This window comes from Crinia signifera, chromosome 2, assembly GCF_055691185.1.
Source record: "Crinia signifera chromosome 2, ASM5569118v1, whole genome shotgun sequence".
NCBI classification, from domain to species: Eukaryota; Metazoa; Chordata; class Amphibia; order Anura; family Myobatrachidae; genus Crinia; species Crinia signifera.
In genome coordinates, this window is record NC_139218.1 from 96,822,356 (window position 1) to 96,840,053 (window position 17,698).

General features: G+C 43.0%; 1 protein-coding gene across 4 annotated transcripts in view; it reads left to right on the plus strand.

The window, feature by feature from the left end:
• TBL1X (transducin beta like 1 X-linked) overlaps positions 1 to 17,698 on the plus strand; it is a 250,978-nt gene that overhangs the window by 44,037 nt on the left and 189,243 nt on the right. For 3 of the 4 annotated variants that reach the window (XM_083172578.1, XM_083172579.1, XM_083172577.1), the window contains one exon: positions 2,110 to 2,148. The exons of the other annotated variant lie outside the window; for it this stretch is intronic. The gene's annotated coding sequence lies outside the window, so the exon portion shown is untranslated. The remainder of the gene's footprint in view (positions 1 to 2,109; positions 2,149 to 17,698) is intronic. 4 annotated transcript variants of the gene reach the window in all.

A 17,698-nucleotide genomic window follows, 5' to 3' on the forward strand; every position in this document is an offset into this window, starting at 1 on the left:
ATTAGGTTATTTTTAAAATATTTCTAGGATAGAATGTGAAATGAACTGATGCATCCTAATACAATTTAGTAATCACTGAGCAGAAATGCTAGCAGTATTAGAAGACCATTACTAATTACCTGGTCTGAAATCTGATTATAAGCAGAGATCCTCAAATCAGGGCCGAATTATAATGGAGGCACAAGGGGTCAGTGCCCCTGGGCCCCCCTCTAGCTAGGGGCCCCCTGTGGTTGGCATGTATTTTTCAAAAAAATATATATATATATTTTTTTTAGCTAAAGGTTTTGTGCATGGGAGTGGGGTAGTGCTGCAGCTTCACCTATCTGCCAATGTGACAATGATTAATGATGCTGAGCATCGGGAGCCAAGGCACACTCATTGCACAAGTGTGCAGTGCATTACTGGGAGTTGACTAAGTCCCATGACACTTTGCACCAGAGGGCAGAGGCTGAGAGGTTTGTGCTGAGCTCTGATTGGTGGAGCTCATTACATGCTTCTCAGGTCCTTGGAGAACAGCAGCAGCAGCTTAGTCATGGGAGGGTTTTTAATCAGAGGCAGCACTAGGACTGTGAGGTCTCCTCCAGAGTAAGGGGCAGAGGGACAAACACAGGCTTTTCATGTGGTGTGTGTGTGTGTATGTGTGTATGTGTGTATGTATGTATGTATGTATGTATGTATGTATGTGTGTATATATATATATTATATATATATATATATATATCCCCTGCAGTTAACCATTGACCAAGTTTATTCTGCCTTTACTCTGTGTTTTGACAGTATAATATTCTCCCATGCAGTGTGCGGCCAGTAATGACAAGTGCAAGGGGGCCCCCCGGTCTAAAGTACCCCGGGCCCCCCGAAGGCTTAATCTGGCACTGCCTCAAATGATGGTCCGATGCAAGAATTAGCCCCGCACCTCTCTACATAGGTCTCAAGCCCCTTACAAAATGCACATACAGTATGTCTTTATGACTTGTTAAGCCCTAAATTAAGCCAGGTGAAAGTAATTTTTGCATTTTCATATATGCCCTGACCCTTCTAAATTCAGAAGGGTAAATTTACTAAGAGTTCTATTGAAGATGGGATGATGCCAATAGCAACCAATCAGATTCTATCTAGTATCTTCTATGCTATTACTGCTATGCTATTACTGGTGCCTGTCCTTGTGTTTCCATCCTATATGCCTATAGATTGTAAGCGTGCAGCAGGGCCCTCCTACCTCCAAGTCTGTCTGCGTGCTACCCAGTTTGTTTTATCACTGTCTACTATTGTAAAGCGCAACGGAATCTGCCGCGCTATATATGAAACTGTAAATAAATAATTAAATGGAAGGTGTTAAATAAATTAGAAAATGTCGAAATCCCATCTTCAATATAATTCCCATCTTAGTAAATTTACCCCTCTGAATTTAGATGGGTTGGAGCATTTGTTCAACTGCAGATTCTACTCACCTATAGGCACAACAGTAATGGCTGCCACTCCCCCCCACCCTCCTTTTTCCTAATCTAATTATACAGTACTTGAGTTTACCAATTTTAATAGAATAATCTAAAAAATAAAACTTTTAAAAATTATTTAATTATGACTACATATTTACTAAGTAGGACAATTTACAGGGGCAGTATGTGCATGTCCTACCCATTTACACTTTATTCAAGATGGCATATGCACAGTAGTACAGCATAAATATTTGCCAATTACTGGTACGTTTCAGGTTGACAGTACCAACATAAGCATCCAAATGCCGCCCCCAACAAGTGCTGCCCCTAGGCATGTGTCTCAATGCCGAGAGACCGCTTTGCCATTGACTGCAGCAATACATCAGCGACACTTCCACAACGCACACACAAGACCGTGCGTATTGTGTAAAGTTACCATTCATGTTGTTCTAGTTTTCACAGAAGCATCTGTTTTTTCTTTCCACCAGATTATATTATGGATTATAAAATATGACGCAATAATATATGAACCACTGTAGGCAAAGCCATTGATTGTGCATTTTTAAGTTTTGAATCGTATGATCATTTGATACTTAAAATTCAAGTTTACGTCAGTATTCAATTATCCTTTGTCTTACGTTCCCCTAACAATGTTTCACTCTTCTTGCAGACATCCGGCAATGACAACACGGCGGCCTTCTTGGATAAGGTAAATGTTAAATGGACTCAACATCTCTTTACCAGATCTATACTTTATTGGTGAACTCTACCAAAGCTAAATATAACATTTTGTGTGTAATGTTTTACATTCCCCATGATGTGTTGAAATTCTAACTAATTGTAATTGTTTAGTATTTTCCGATGGTACGAATTAGTAACTATCAACCCTTGGCCATCTGAGCAAGCTTGTGAGAGTAGACCTAGGGCCTAGTGTATGTAAGGAAACGAATAAGCAATTGCTATATTTTTAGGCTATTGTATTGATAATTTATTATTTATTTACAGTTTCTTATAAAGCGCAGCAGATTCCGTTACGTTTTACAATGGTATCATATAAACACCTGCATTTTTGCTGCCTCTTACATATGTATATACACATATATATATATTGTATTTAGAATCAAAGGCACTCACAGGTGACTCACAGGTGACTTTGAAATAAAACTTATCTTATTGAGAGTACATTTTTGCCTAGGACAGGTTCAGGGACCCAATTCCTGATGATGTCATAATTAATTAGAGGTTCAGGAATGAAGTTCCTGCTGAAAAATTGCACTGCCCTTACCATCACCAAACAATCCCTTCTTGTCAGTCACTCAATATCCTCACTGCAAGCAAAATTACACCTTTGCAATCACGGCTCATGCAGAGTCTACTAATTATCACTCAGATGGGTGAAAACCGGCAGTGTGCAAACATGAATTAGAACCATAGAACCTATACGTACTGTAAAGATGTATATCACATTGTGCCTCACGCTGTTTTTATGTCTAATGAGTAAAGTTCCAATCTCTTACATTGCTTACTGTACCTGTGATATCTATGAACTAATTTTTAGCATTACAATTGAGGTTAAAACATTGCAAAGTGACAAACACATTACCAGCTGTGAACTTACATGCAGTGTCTATGGGAATATGGTAAAGTCACTGACACCTGGATTTGCTTTGTGACGCCCACTGGGAGCTTTGCAAATCCCACCCGCTACATTTAAAGACGCATCCTTTATTGCAGATCAGCCGATTATTGAAGTTCTTAGTAGGCCTATTGTCACGCAGATGGCCATAGGAAATAAGATGTTGGAGAAAGTACAGGGGGGAAACAGCCTTCAAAGGAAGAGAAGTGTAAGAAATCGAGGCCATGGACTGAAACTGGAGGGAGGCAGGTTCAGGGGAAATTTAAGAAATAACTACTTTGCAGAAAGGAAAGTGGCTGAGTGGAAAAGCCTCCCACCCAAGGTGGTAGATACTAAAGTGTCAAATTGTATGTGTTTTCTATCAGATGCGCCGTCCCATGAGTGTTGGATAGGAGTCCCTAGGTCACTCATACTGCACCAGTGATTTAACAGAATAGCATGGAATCTGATGGAAAATGGAGTGTTTTTTTTTTTTTGCACGTGATGTATCACAAAAAGTTTGACTGGCATTTCCTTCACCCCTAGCCCCTTAACCCAGCCCATCAGATATATCTTATGGTACAATTGTATACCATAAGATGTATCACATGCGATTTATCATGGCTAGATTTATCTTATGCGATATATCTTATGCAAAAAAAGAAGTACAAAATTGTATGGAATCACTCCCAGGAAGGTCCAGGGGGAGCTCAAGGGAAATTGCATCGGAATTCAGGGTCACACATATTGTTGTAGTGTATGGGGCCCTTAAGATATCAGAGCAATTGAAAAATACATGGGATAGGTATATGCATACGTGAAAGTAACTACAAATCAAATAGGGTTGAGATTATACTTAAAGGATAAAAAGGGGCAGACTGGATGGGCCAAGTGGTTCTATATGCTGTGTTTCTAATATACAAGATTTAGCCCAAAAAGGCCAAAAAACTCATGTCTAGCATTGTCATCTAGACCTTTTGTATCTGTCAACCTAATGCATGTTGACTATTTTGTGTTGTCCTCTTGGCTGTAGACTATGACATTTCAATATTTTATACAATACCCCCTACCCAAATAAAAGTCTCTGACGGTCAGTCACCTTGGTAATAAATCCTGTCTGCGACAGCTGTAGGTAGACTGTTGTGGCACATGCAAGGTATGACTTGGATGCATATGCAGGCCTATGAATCCGGCTCTTTGTGTAAGGTACTAAATTAAAACGTGTATCAAATGTGAGACATATTGGAACTGAGGGTCTACTTTAGCATGGATAGCTAATCGGAGAATTTGCATTGGACTACAAAGAGAAAGCCGCCACCTAGGCACAAAGAAAAAAGGCCCCTTGGAAAATTGCGAATGGATACTAATCGCTACCTACTCACAACAAAGAGATTTTGCCATCTGTGCAGATCTGAGGCTTCCACTAATCTGCGACTGAGACAGGCTGGAAGTGGTCATTGCTGATGTCAGGGACCCGCCTCAAAAAGGCCAGAGCACACCTGTGTTCTTTCAGACACGCCCAGAAAACGGCAGGTTTCAAATCACAAATGCTGACTTCCTGCCAGTCAAGATCCAGCCATATTGTGTTTGCAATCCATATGCATTTTCCATCGCTATATGCATTGGCAGTGCGTCCGGTACGCATGCACAGTCATTTAATAACCGCTCTACAGTATTTGTAAATTCTCTACTCAGTAATCCATGTTGAATTAGGGCCAGAGTTGTTCACAATTGCTCCCCAAATTATCTGTGTGTTTACTAAAAAGGATACTGTTTACTAAAAATAACTGGATCAGCAACTTCCTTGTTGTCTTTTGCTGCTGAGGGCGGGATGCTATATAGCAGAAATGCGGTAAAAACCCCGTTTTCGGGGTTTCTACCGCATTTCTATATGCTATATGCCCCCTCCGCAGTGTCAGCGCTGCGGAGGGAATCGCCAGCTAAAGCTGGCGAATCCCTGCAGAAGCCTATGGGCTTCTTACCGCAGCGCTGTTTGAGGGATCCGTCACGGATCCCTCCCAGCGTGCCCTGCGGCCGGCGCCGGGGTCTGCGCATGCGCAGATGGACTCCCGGGTCACAGACCCGGAAGTCCAGCGCCGGCACCGCATCGCAAGGGACAGCGCTTACCGCAAGAGCTGTCCCTTGCATGAATAACGGCATATGTTATAGCATATGCCGTTATTAATAATGCGGTAGCCGGCGAAGGGGGCCGCGGATGTTACAACATCCCGCCCTATATATCTGTGAGTGTACCCAATATGGGTATACGACTGTCACGTCAATGGGGATTTGGAGATCCAGATCGGGACCCATGAGTCAGGCTACACAGAAATATAGATTAAGGTTGAAGGCAAGCGGATGATTCTTCTCATACAGGTTGCTGTAACAAGTATCACACAGGAAAAATGAAAAAGCAGGTGCATAAAGAATATCGATCATAAAAACAATTATAATAAACTAACAATTTAACAATAAGTACATATTTGACCAAATATTTGAGCCCACCTACCTCCTCATGGCAACCTCATCAGGTGGATCCCTAAAATCCCTAACCGGGCCATAACTAGGGTGGTGCGACATATATGCCACCACACAGAGCACAGCAGGTCAGGGGTCACTGATCTGCAGCACCTATCAATTTTTTGTTTCAATTATCTAACTTGCAATTTTCCCTCTTTAATCCCCAGGATGGCCCAGTCCTCTTCACCTAATTTCCCTACGCATCTTCAGTCACACACTTATTTTTATTTAAGGCACACATTTTCGAAGGTGATGGCTTTGGGGTGGTGGTATGCTGCTAGTATTACAGCATAATTCTCTGTAATTGATTCATTCTCCATTTTCTTCAAGATGGATGCACACTGCAGGGCACATGCACTGTGACACTGTCAGGTCTGAGAAGGATTATACACCACCCATTTCCATTCTCCCTGGGAGTACTTCAAAAATTGCAGCTGCATAGTCCCCTATCACAGTGCTGATGGACTTGCAGGAGCCATCTAAAGGCATTGTCCTTAAGTTCCCATGATGCATCCCTGTGCAGATGATCGATGACTTGGGCAAAATGATGGAAAGTGTTTGGACTATTGAAGTATAAGCTTATTTCCAGGATATAAAGGAAGTGTACAATCTGGGTACAGCCCTTTGTGTGCACTCTATGGGGGCCCCGGCTTTTTTGCAAACCGTGCAGGGCATTTCTGACACTCTGCTCGCTGCCTTCCGCATGTCTGGGAAGAGAAAGCAATCGAAGCCGTGGTTGTCCCACCCCGTTGTATCACACCACTGGAGAGTAGCAGGAAGTAATGATGGACAATCAGTTTTTTCCATACTTGGCTACGTAATTTTTTGTAGACCAATACTGGATTGGCTTCTTGGGATCTCTAATTGTTGTTCTTGTTTTCTTACTAGGGCAGGCCATTTTGCCTACAATCAGGTATTCCAGTCTCTCAGATGCTTCTCCATTAGAGAATTAAAGAAATTGAGTGGCATAAGAAAATGAATGCTCCTTGTTGGAATTTTATAACAATAATGCAAGGTTCTCTAAGCCCCACTTAGTTTCTGGTGTTGGGGCATGACTTGGCTTTGTGACATTCCTGATTTGTATAGTCTAGGGCAAGTCAAATGTAAAGTGTGTCTAGTGCACCATAGGGGTGGACATCGAACATTGATGATTCATATTCATGGATGATTTGCAGCCGATGTAGAATACTTTTGCCATCGATGGGGTAGAACCAGATGGTTCCCTTCCATCAATGGTACAGCATAACTGAATATTATAATATTTTAAATGTCCCTTAATGTGCTGGGACACAGAAATGGCCCTGCCACCAACATCCATGATGTCCTGACCCAGGTTCTGATTGGTCCATGGGCCAGCCAGTCATAGAAAGTAAATGGCGATCGATAGGTAAAACCATCAATGGTTCTCCAAATCATATTATGCTGCCATCAATGACCGTTTGTGCAATCAGCGTTGATGGTGATCCATACTGCACCGAGGCACCTTGCCCTAAGCATGGCGAGCAAAGCAGTGTACTAATTGGGGGATCCATATGCTTAAAATGACACCCAACAGTGAAAAACTCATGTTGACCTTTTTAATGTATCAACCTTTTGTCAATGTCAACCCAATATACCAAAATTTAGCATGTACTGGGCAAAATACTTTCCTTCTCACAGGGTGGCTTCCATACCACCCATTCAAGGGGTGATTTTACATAGGCTGCTCCATAGACTCTGTTAATGAATATATACAGCCATCTCATTAACAACAATTATAGTATTAGGCTTTTACTGTATATTTATGATTTATTATCTTTCTTATATACTACTTTATATCATACCATTAGGATTATGAGGATTATATTATTCTTAAAAATATGTTTTTGTTCAGTTTTAATAATCGGTATATGCTAAACTGTATGCATTTAGTCATGTATGCTAACAAAGTGGACAAAATATGATATGTTACTAAATCATTTACAGGTATGTATGGTGATTAGCATATATGGTATTTTATAAATGAAAATATATGCATATTTTTTAAAAATGATATAGTCTCCCTAATCCAAATTTTGATGGTTATGATTCATAAGGCTGGCTATGATCCAGTATTAAATTAGCCTAGTGTTAAGTGACTTTCAGGAGACAAGTGTGAGTGGGAAAACTTGATGTATTTGTCTTCTACCTGCAAAAAAAATGTAGTATTTTTCATTGCTTGCAAATTTGGTTTGTCTAGGTGTAACTTCGCACCATTCTGCTGGCCTTCCTAACGAATTGAGTCTCTTAGGGGGGTATTCAATCTTCGGGTCATGGCAGACGAGCTTGCTCGCCCGCCGTGACCCAGTCCCGTTCTCGGTCAGCTTGACCGAGAACATGCAGGCGGGATTCAATGTCCCGCCTGCAGCGGGACGAGAAGGGGGCGTGGCCGCGAGTTGCGGCCGGGAAGTGACGAGATGCAGCCGGCAGCTCGTCACTTCCCGGCTGTTCTCGGCAGAACGAGCCCGACAGCTAGAGATGTCGGGCTCGTTCTGCCAGGAAACCCTGTTCAATGCTGTCGGGGAAGACAGCATTGAATAGGGCCCGTCGAGCATCTCTCCCACGAGAGATGCTCGACGGCGATTGAATATCCCCCTTAGGGGGGTATTCAATCCCCACCGCTATTTCCGCAATTGTTCGATGCTGTCTTGCCCAACAGCGTTGATGAGGCAGATCGACAGAACGACCCACTTTTAAAAGCGTTCAGGCCCGTTTTGTCGATTACGGTTGTGTATTGCTACGATCGCAGGCGAATTTAGACAATCCACGGCCATCTACACAGACATGCCCTATTTTTGACGATCGCCAGCCAGGACATTGAATTCCGCCTGGCGATCTGCGGTCGAACAAAACGAAAATGGGCCAGGGTCACGGCTGTCGGGACGGATCAATAGTTGTAACCCGGGATTGAATACCCCCCCCCTTAGTGTGTATACAGCTGTTCTAAAATTATATTAATATAAATGTTTAATGCATGTATCGTATCCTACTGTTCTGCCAAATCTTAAAAATGGCTAAAATGATGTTCTAGGATTGAAATTATTATTATTAATAAAAAATATTTGAAGTATTTAAATGGCTTTAGCCTGTGGTTTGGGGATATTTTAATAACAACATGTTCCAGCATTTTAAAGCTATTTTTGCAAAACATGATGAAAATGTTCCTGCAAATAGAGACCGCACATTGCATTGTAATTACAACTGTTATTAAGTTTACAATACTAGTGTTCCCGCTAGGCTTATTTTACAGGGCGCTGCGCCCTGCGCCCTGCCCCTTTAGAAGCTGACGATTTCCGCCCTGCCCGTTTTTGCCCGCCCTGCGCCCTGTACAAGTTCATTCCTGAATTGAAAAAGCCACCTGAGCGTGGCAAAACTAGTTTTCTTGAGGAGTCACTTACTGAACACTGCAGCCTAGGACCCGACGGGCACATCACTGCCGCTGTGCTTTTTGACCGACACTAACCTACAGCCTCCAAGTCACGTTCACTTATAAAGGACCTGATCCTCGCAAGAGGGTATCTTCCACTACTGTGACACTGACCACTGCAGCCGTCCGCAGACATCAGAAGCGGTGCGGCAGACGCCGACAATAGAAGCGGCACGATAGACGCCGGTAATTTACCAACTGAGGCGCAAGCCTGTTTCCGGGTCTCTAATCACGCTGCCCTACAAGGACCTGATCCCCGCAAGTGGGTACCTTCATCCACTGTGATACACATCACCCCAGCCGACCGCAAACAACAGAGGTGGCGCGGCAGACGCCGGCAACAGAGGTGGTACGGCAGACGCCGGCGGATTACAACTGAGGTGCAAGCCTATTTCCAGTGGAAAGGTAAAACCAGGGGATGCTGTAGTGACAACTATTCAGCCCTGTCTAACACAAGATTTGAAGTGTCACTCTTGCGTGAATAAGTGCTACTTACAACACAGGTGCCACTAACAACTATCAGGCATCCAAATAGTGAGCGGCAAGAGGTGATTAACCCGTCTCGTTCTGCACATTATTATACAGCTCTTCCTATTATAACTCTGGAGAGGTCTGAACCCGTGATGGGACTATAAATATTGGCCCCTACACCATCCAATCAGGACTTGGTAAATATTTGCTGCAGTTCAGTTTTTATATCCATTTTTTCATTTTTATTATTTTTCTCAATTTTTAGAATATCTCTATACAGAATATACATTTTTATTCTGTTTGCATGCATGCATACTATTTGTCATATGTAATCTGTGTTTTGTGTATTGTATCTATGTGTATATCGATTAAATATTTTTAGTGTACAGAAGGCGCCCACTGGCTCTCTTTTCTTTGTAAGCACTCTTGTTAGGGCGGCATCCCTATACCAGAGGGCAGCATTCTGTACCACACAGCACACGTGCCCCTAGCGCTCAAGAAAACCCCAATTGCTGTACAAGTTAATAGCTGCTGCCGCGCTAGAAGTCTCCTCCCGCTGACAGCTTCTAGCGCGGCAGCGTGTGAAGTGGTCACTCCCCCTCAGCCTGACATGCCGCTCACCTCCTATGGTGAGCGGCTGTCAGCTATTCCATCAAGCATCCCTCCTCCCCCCTGCCACGCTGACATGCCGCTCACCTCCTCTTATGTGAGCGGCTGTCAGCTATTCCAAGGAGCATCTCTCCTCCCAGCGCACCGTCCGCTACAACCCCCCCCACCCTCACCTGATCTGCCCCGCATACCTCCGTCCTCAAAGTTTAGTGCAGTCGCAGCTCCCCCCCCCCGCCCGCCCGCATAGCTGAGCGCTGTAGGTGTCAGCGCAGGAGCTGGTATCAGTAACAGTCACTGCTCCCGCGCTGTTACCACTGTTAAAAAAAAAAAAAAAAAACACAGCGCAGGAGCAGTGACTGTTACTGACACCAGCTCCTGCGCTGACAGTTGGGGGGGGACACACTTTGTGCGCACCACCAGAACCCGCTATCGTAGCCCTGCGGGTGGACCATGCATGGATCTCTGCCTGTGCCGAATCAAGCCCCGCCCACCGGGCCCGGGAGGAAGGCACAGCAGGGACACCAACACCATCTTCCCCCATCAAGCAGCCGATGCCCCGCGCAGCTGAGCAGCAAGAAGGGAGAGCAGTGGCACCAGCATGTTTGCCATGGACAGGGACTCTGCACGCACAGCCGGCCACCCCTTACACCTGGTAAGTGCAATCCCATCTGCACTTTATACCTTGTGGGGTCTAGTAGAGAAGGCAGTCACCGGGCTAAGGAGCAGCCAAGCATATTCTGACAACAGGGGGGCCTTATAATAGGTCGGGGGTGGGGGGCGGCAAAAAATGTAGTGCCTATGGGCGGTCAGGCACTTAAATCCGGCCCTGGTTTGGGGGGTTTGTCGCGGACGGTGCGCTGGGAGGAGAGAGGAGAGCCCTACAACTTAGCACACCGCCACCGCGGTGGAGCCATGACTGGCGCTGCCCTGTTTGCTGCTGCTCTTTCCCATCCCTGTCTTCCCACCGGCGGGTAGGCAGTAGCAGCCGGAATATAGTCACATGCGCGGCGCTTGCTCCTCCCATCTGCAAAGAAGGGACAGGAGCGCAGTGTCACATGAAAAGCACATGACTTCACTTCATCACCTCACCCTCCTCTCTCCTTCCATCACCTTACCCCCTGATATGTGATATAGGTGATGGAGGAATAGGCAGGTATTCAATGCCACTGCGAGCGGCCAACGAGGGGGTTAAACAGCGAGGATCGCAGAAAACCAGCGATCCTCGCTGTTTAACTGCTGCGCCGGGCGGTTGCACTATTCAACGTTATGGGGAAATCCTCGCCATCACAGGATGGCGAGGATTCCCCTAAACAGCGAGACCTGCAGCTAATGCAGCAAACTCGCTGTAATTAGCCGCAAGTCTCGCAGCTTCTACAGCCACATACGCCGATTCCCCCTCACTCAAAAAACGGAGCGAGAGGGAATTGGCGTATGAGGGGGGTTAGTCGAATACTGACAGGGTGAGCGGTGACAGCGAGCAGAAAGCCCTGCTCGCTGTCACCGCTCCCCCACGACATTGAATACACCCCAATATGTGTGATGTAGGGGCTGGAGGCATTATGTGTGATGTAGGGGCTGGAGGCATAAGGTGTGATTTAGGTGACCGAGGCATGATGTGTGATGTAGGGGATGGAGGCATAAGGTGTGATGTAGGGGATGTGGGATAAATGTGCTGATGGTGTGACGCTCAGGTGTCACAAGATGGTTATATAGCATAAATGTGCTGATGGTGTGACGCTCTCAGGTGTCATAAAATGGTTATATAGCATAAATGTGCTCAGGTGTCACAAGATGGTTATATAGTATAAATGTGCTGATGGTGTGACGCTCAGGTGTCACAGGAATGATTATATAGCATAAATGTGCTGATGGTGTGACGCTCAGGTGTCACAGGAATGATTATATAGCATAAATGTGCTGATGGTGTGATGCTCAGGTGTCACAGGAAGGATTATATAGCATAAATGTGCTGATGGTGTGACGCTCAGGTGTCACAGGAATGATTATATAGCATAAATTTGCTGATGGTGTGACCCTCAGGTGTCACAAGATGGATTATATAGCATAAATGTGCTGATGGTGTGAGGCTCAGGTGTCACAGGATGGATTATATAGCATAAATGTGCTGATGGTGTGACGCTCAGGTGTCACAGGATGGATTATATAGCATAAATGTGCTGATGGTGTGACGCTCAGGTGTCACAAGATGGTTTATATAGCATAAATGTGCTGACGGTGTGACGCTCAGGTGTCACAAGATGGGTTATATAGCATAAATGTGCTGACGGTGTGACGCTCAGGTGTCACAAGATGGGTTATATAGCATAAATGTGCTGATGGTGTGACGCTCAGGTGTCACAGGAGATTATATAGCATAAATGTGCTGATGGTGTGACGCTCAGGTGTCACAAGATGGATTATATAGCATAAATGTGCTGATGGTGTGACGCTCCGGTGTCACAAGATGGGTTATATAGCATAAATGTGCTGATGGTGTGACGCTCCGGTGTCACAAGATGGATTATATAGCATAAATGTGCTGATGGTGTGACGCTCCGTTGTCACAAGAGGGTTTATATAGATGTGCTGATGGTGTGACGCTCCAGGGGGCAGTCCTTCGCATCGCACATCGCAAAGCACAAAAAGTATGTGCTGCACATACTTTTTAACTAGATGCGATGTGATCTAGTTCAAAATGCATGGAGCACATCGCTCCATGTATGGGCACCTTAACATGAATTTTGTCTGATTCCGAGTGGCATAATGTTTATGGGGCAAGTAAAAGGGGATCTACTATGTGTTACATAATGTACATAAGAGGCACACTCAAGAACACGTCCCATTTTAGGTGATCACGCCCCCTTTTTCTGGAGCCTTCGGCGCGCACATAACCCCAACCTTCATTTTGCCCTTTAAAATTAAAATGTGCCTTCCTGACTGAAAAATGTGCCCTCACGATTGAAAAATGTGCCCTCCCCGTGGTCAGCACCCTGCCCTAAAAAATTTCTAGAGTGAACACTAAATACCAAACAAAACAATGGAGGATTTAAATTTTCAGTGGCATTCCTTCATTAATGAGCAGTAGTCAATGCTCCCATTTCGCTTTTTTTTTTTGGCGTGAAGGCTAGTCCTCTCTCCAAAAATGGTCCTTGTCCTATTTAACGCTCCCAGTTCCCCCCAGAAAATCCAGAGTGCTTTGCCCTGATCGCCGCTTGGTCATCGCCGTTGTTCGCCGTTGCTTCCTAATGGGAAATTTTGTGTACCTTGCCGTTTGTGTGTTCAATGCAAAAATGGAGAACATTGTTCACTGTTTTCTTTGGCTTGCCTCACTTTTTGCTCTCGGCATCTTTTTTATGTGAACTGAACTTACGTACTTATAAAAAATATATATTTTCTTTTCTTTTTGGTGTCTACAAGTCTATTTTTTTTATTATTTTAAGAATCTATATGCACAGTAATATATATATATATATATATATATATATATATATATATATATATATATTTTTTTTTTTTGTAGTAATTCTTTTCCCTCCCATGATGCTTTTTTTTTTTCCACTGTATATTCTACCTATGATTCCCTTCTCCTTCCTCAATCCTTCATTTGGAGATACACAGCTTTTCCCACATTTAGCTTCTTTGGAATCGGTTTTAAAGGTTAATTTGCGTTTTTCTGCATATCTCTGCAATACGTTTGAACACTGCCTTCAAATGGAGCCATTAACTCCTCCATCAGGGGCAGTGAGCAGCTGACACGTTGAATAGGGTGAGCAGAAGGCATGGTGAGGGGTAGAATAAAATGGAGAATGCACAGCGAACAATGAATACACTGCATAGTATCTTTGACACAAACTGTTTTGTCTTGAACAAAATTTGGTTTACCTTATCTCTCTCTTTTGTTAACACTTTGCAGAATACCCCATGGAGTGCATTGAATATATACAAAGGTTAAGACCGTGTAAACCAGGGGTAGCCAACTCCAGTCCTTGAGAGCTACCGACAGTTAACTTTTTCCAGGTCTCCTCACAGAAGTTGGTGGTCTGGAAAATGTGAACTGTTGGTACTGTAGCTCTAGAGGACTGGAGTTGGTCCACACTAGCCCTTTTACTAGGGCTAGGGTAATAACAGTACCAATTACATGGACACATAAAAACTACTTAGCCATTCTAGTCTTCCCCTTTTTTTACCTTTTAGTAACCTCAACCCTATTTGATCCATATTTGTTTGTAAGGATGTTCTTATTGTAAATCTATCCAAAGCATGTCTAAGTTGCTTTATTGTCAGTCTGTACCACCTCTAATGGAAGGCTATTCAATCCATCCACTACCCTGTTTTGTAAAGCAATTTTCCCAAGTTTCCCTTTGAGTCTACCTTCTTACAAGTTCAGCATGTGTCTTTGTGTTCTAATACTTCTCTTCCTTTGAAGAATATTTTCCTCCTGTTAAAACCCTTTCTCTTATCTGCTCCAATAACATCTTAAGGTCTTTTAGACTTTGCAGGTAAGTTTTCTAGTGTTCGGTCATACACCATTTTACTTGCTCTTCTTTGTAAGTCTCTAATGCCTTTATAGCCTCCTGAAGATATCTAGTCTACCTAGATCCTCAGTGATTTGTTTCACCCATACTGATATGTCTATCCTATTGCATACTTGTGTGTCATCTGCAAAAAGAGGCACATATGGTGTAATGGTTATCATTACTGCCTCACAGCAATGAGGTCATGGGTTCGATTCCCACCATGGCTCTAACTGTGCAGAGTTTGTACATTCTCACCGTACTTGCGTGGGTTTACTCCGGGTACTCCGGTTTTCTCCCACAATCCAAAAATATACTAGTAGGTTATTTGGCTCCCAACAAAATTAACCCTAGAATGTCTGTGTGTGCGTATATATGTGGTAGGGAATATAGACTGTAAGCTCCACTGGGACAGGGACTGATGTGAATTTTCAAATATTCTCTGTAAAGCGCTGCGGAATATGTATGCGCTATATAAGAAACTGTTAATAAAATAATAATAAATACTGTAAGAAGTGCTTCTTACAAAGATATTAAAAAGCACTGGACCAATTACAGATACTCTGGGTACACTGCTTGTAACCTTTCCCTCCTGAGTCACACTTTATTTACTACAACTCTGTTTCCTATCCTGCAACCAATGATCTCTTATTGAAGTGTCAATGGAAGTGAGTGCATAAATACATTTGTCCTGTTTTAAAGATGATTAAGATGGTAATCACAGTCATTTAACAGTCAGTACATGCTTGATCACCAGGGAAAGTGCTAATACTAACATTAGCATATACAATATATGCAAATAAAACTATGGCAAAAAAATGCAAAAAGCAGTCACAGCAGTGTGCTGTTTCAAATCAAGCCCTTTTTTGTACACTAAATCTGACCACAGTACAAATTTGTTCTCAAATTGGGCACAACCATTTGCACTGCAGGTGGGGTAACGTGCAGAGATAGTTAGATTTGGGTGGGGTGTGTTGAAATTGAAATCTAAATTGCAGTGTTAAAATAATGCAACCAGTATTTACCCTGCCCAGAAACCAAATAACTCACACAAAGCTAACTCTCTTTATACATGTTACATCTGACCCACCTGCAGTGCACATGGTCTTGCCCATTTTGAGAACAAATTTGTACTGCGATCAGATCTGAATAAGGGCCTATAGGTGGTATTGAATTGTTTTTCACCAGCATTTCGGTTCGCTATCCCAAGGGGTGGTGAGCTTAAATATGCAATTGCATGGCTAACCTTGACCATGATGAGCATAAGAAATAGTTCAAATGAATATTGCCCTATGATCTACCCCATCATTTTAGACGAGAAATCGGGCACGACATAACAATCGACTACCACCCTATATATCTAATCTATCTCTATAGATAAATTCAGTATATAGGGTCAGATGTATCCAGCTTCAAAAAGTGATACAATGGAGAGATAAACAACTAGCCAATCAGCTCCTTACTGCCATGTCACAGGCTGGGTTTGAAAAAGGACAGCTAGAAGCTGATTGGGTGTTTGTTTATCACTCTCCATCTTTGAAGCTTGATACATTTGGCCCATAGTGTGTGTGTGTGTGTGTGTGTGTGTGTCTGTGTCTGTGTGTATTGAGATCAAGGTTGCAATGGACATTGTCAATGTATTGTAGTCCATTTAAATTTCTGGTACACAAATAGGATATCAAAGAGTAGTAGGGAGTGACTTAGACTTAGTCAAGTTCCATTCCACAGTCTCAGATGCAGTTTGAGCAGATAGCAAAGTTCAGGGAATACTCTTCAAAACATAATAAAAATGATGTAATCTGCTATTTCAGGATGCAGGCAGAAGAGTAGCCATGACTCGTAATTTTTCCATATGTGATCAAATGGAATGTGGTATGCAACAACAATATGCAGTCCCCTAGCACTGATGGGATTTCTAATTATGCTTCATAGCAATTGAGCGCATTCATTCAAATCTCTATAGTATGCTGTTGATGTCTTGAACATGCCCTGTTTGAATTCCACAATGCTATAGGCTTGTGCCTGTTGAGCTTGCTTTCTTCATAGTCTACCAACCATTTTATTAATATATATATGGCCAAAGTAGCTTAGCCAGCTTAGTGTAATGGGGTTCCAGGGCAGAAAACGTACCAGGGTGTCATTAAGGTTCCGAAAGCAACCCCTTTTGTACAGCATATGATTTTGCTGGTAACATGGAAGGATATGCCAGTGACCCTAACCTGATCTTCGGGTGTTCTTTATGATATTTTGCACAATTATTATAATTTACAACAGTGGTTCCCAAACTGTGTGCCGTGGCACCCTGGGGTGCCTTGGGACACTTGCAGGGGTGTCCTGAGTTGGGGGTCCAGGACTAATTCTAATTACTTATGGTCAATGTAATAGAAAAAAAATCATTGTTTGTGCCTTCCAATCTTAAAATATATGGTAAAACAGAAGTGAATCCTGTCCCCCAGTACAACTGACCCTCTGAAAGTCATATAAACCCAATTTACTCAATTTAATATACTGTAAAATAAAAAAAATCAATAAGAAAATTCTGACATAAGGGTGCTATTTTAAATATTCTTATTCTATAGGGCGCTGTGATTGAAATAAGTTTGGGAACTCCTGTCTTACAAACATCAATTAGTTAAGCATTGGAGACTTAACAGTTTTGCTATTACCAGAGTTATAACCATGCATTGATTATGTATTTTGTGCAGGGCCGGTTTCCCACTAAATTAAAAAAGATATCAGTAGGCGCCTTATGCACACAAAAAACTTACAATTTAATTAATTAATAACATACATAATATTTTGCATGCATGCAATAAACAATTTAAAACCTAAGTATTAATGCAATACTGATTAAAAGTAACGTATAGTTACCAAGTCCTGATTAGGTACTCAAGTGTGCGCACAAACTGAACAGATATTATTACCGTCCTGAATAAAGGGAGGGAATTCCCAGCGCTGTGTTGGGGGACAAAAAGGGGTAGGTCCTCCCAAATGTGGAAACGTAGTTGGCAAATAAGTTCCTTTTTACTCCTTTAACATGGAGTTTCATTTGAAGCAGGCACATAGTGATTACCTTTTGGTGATG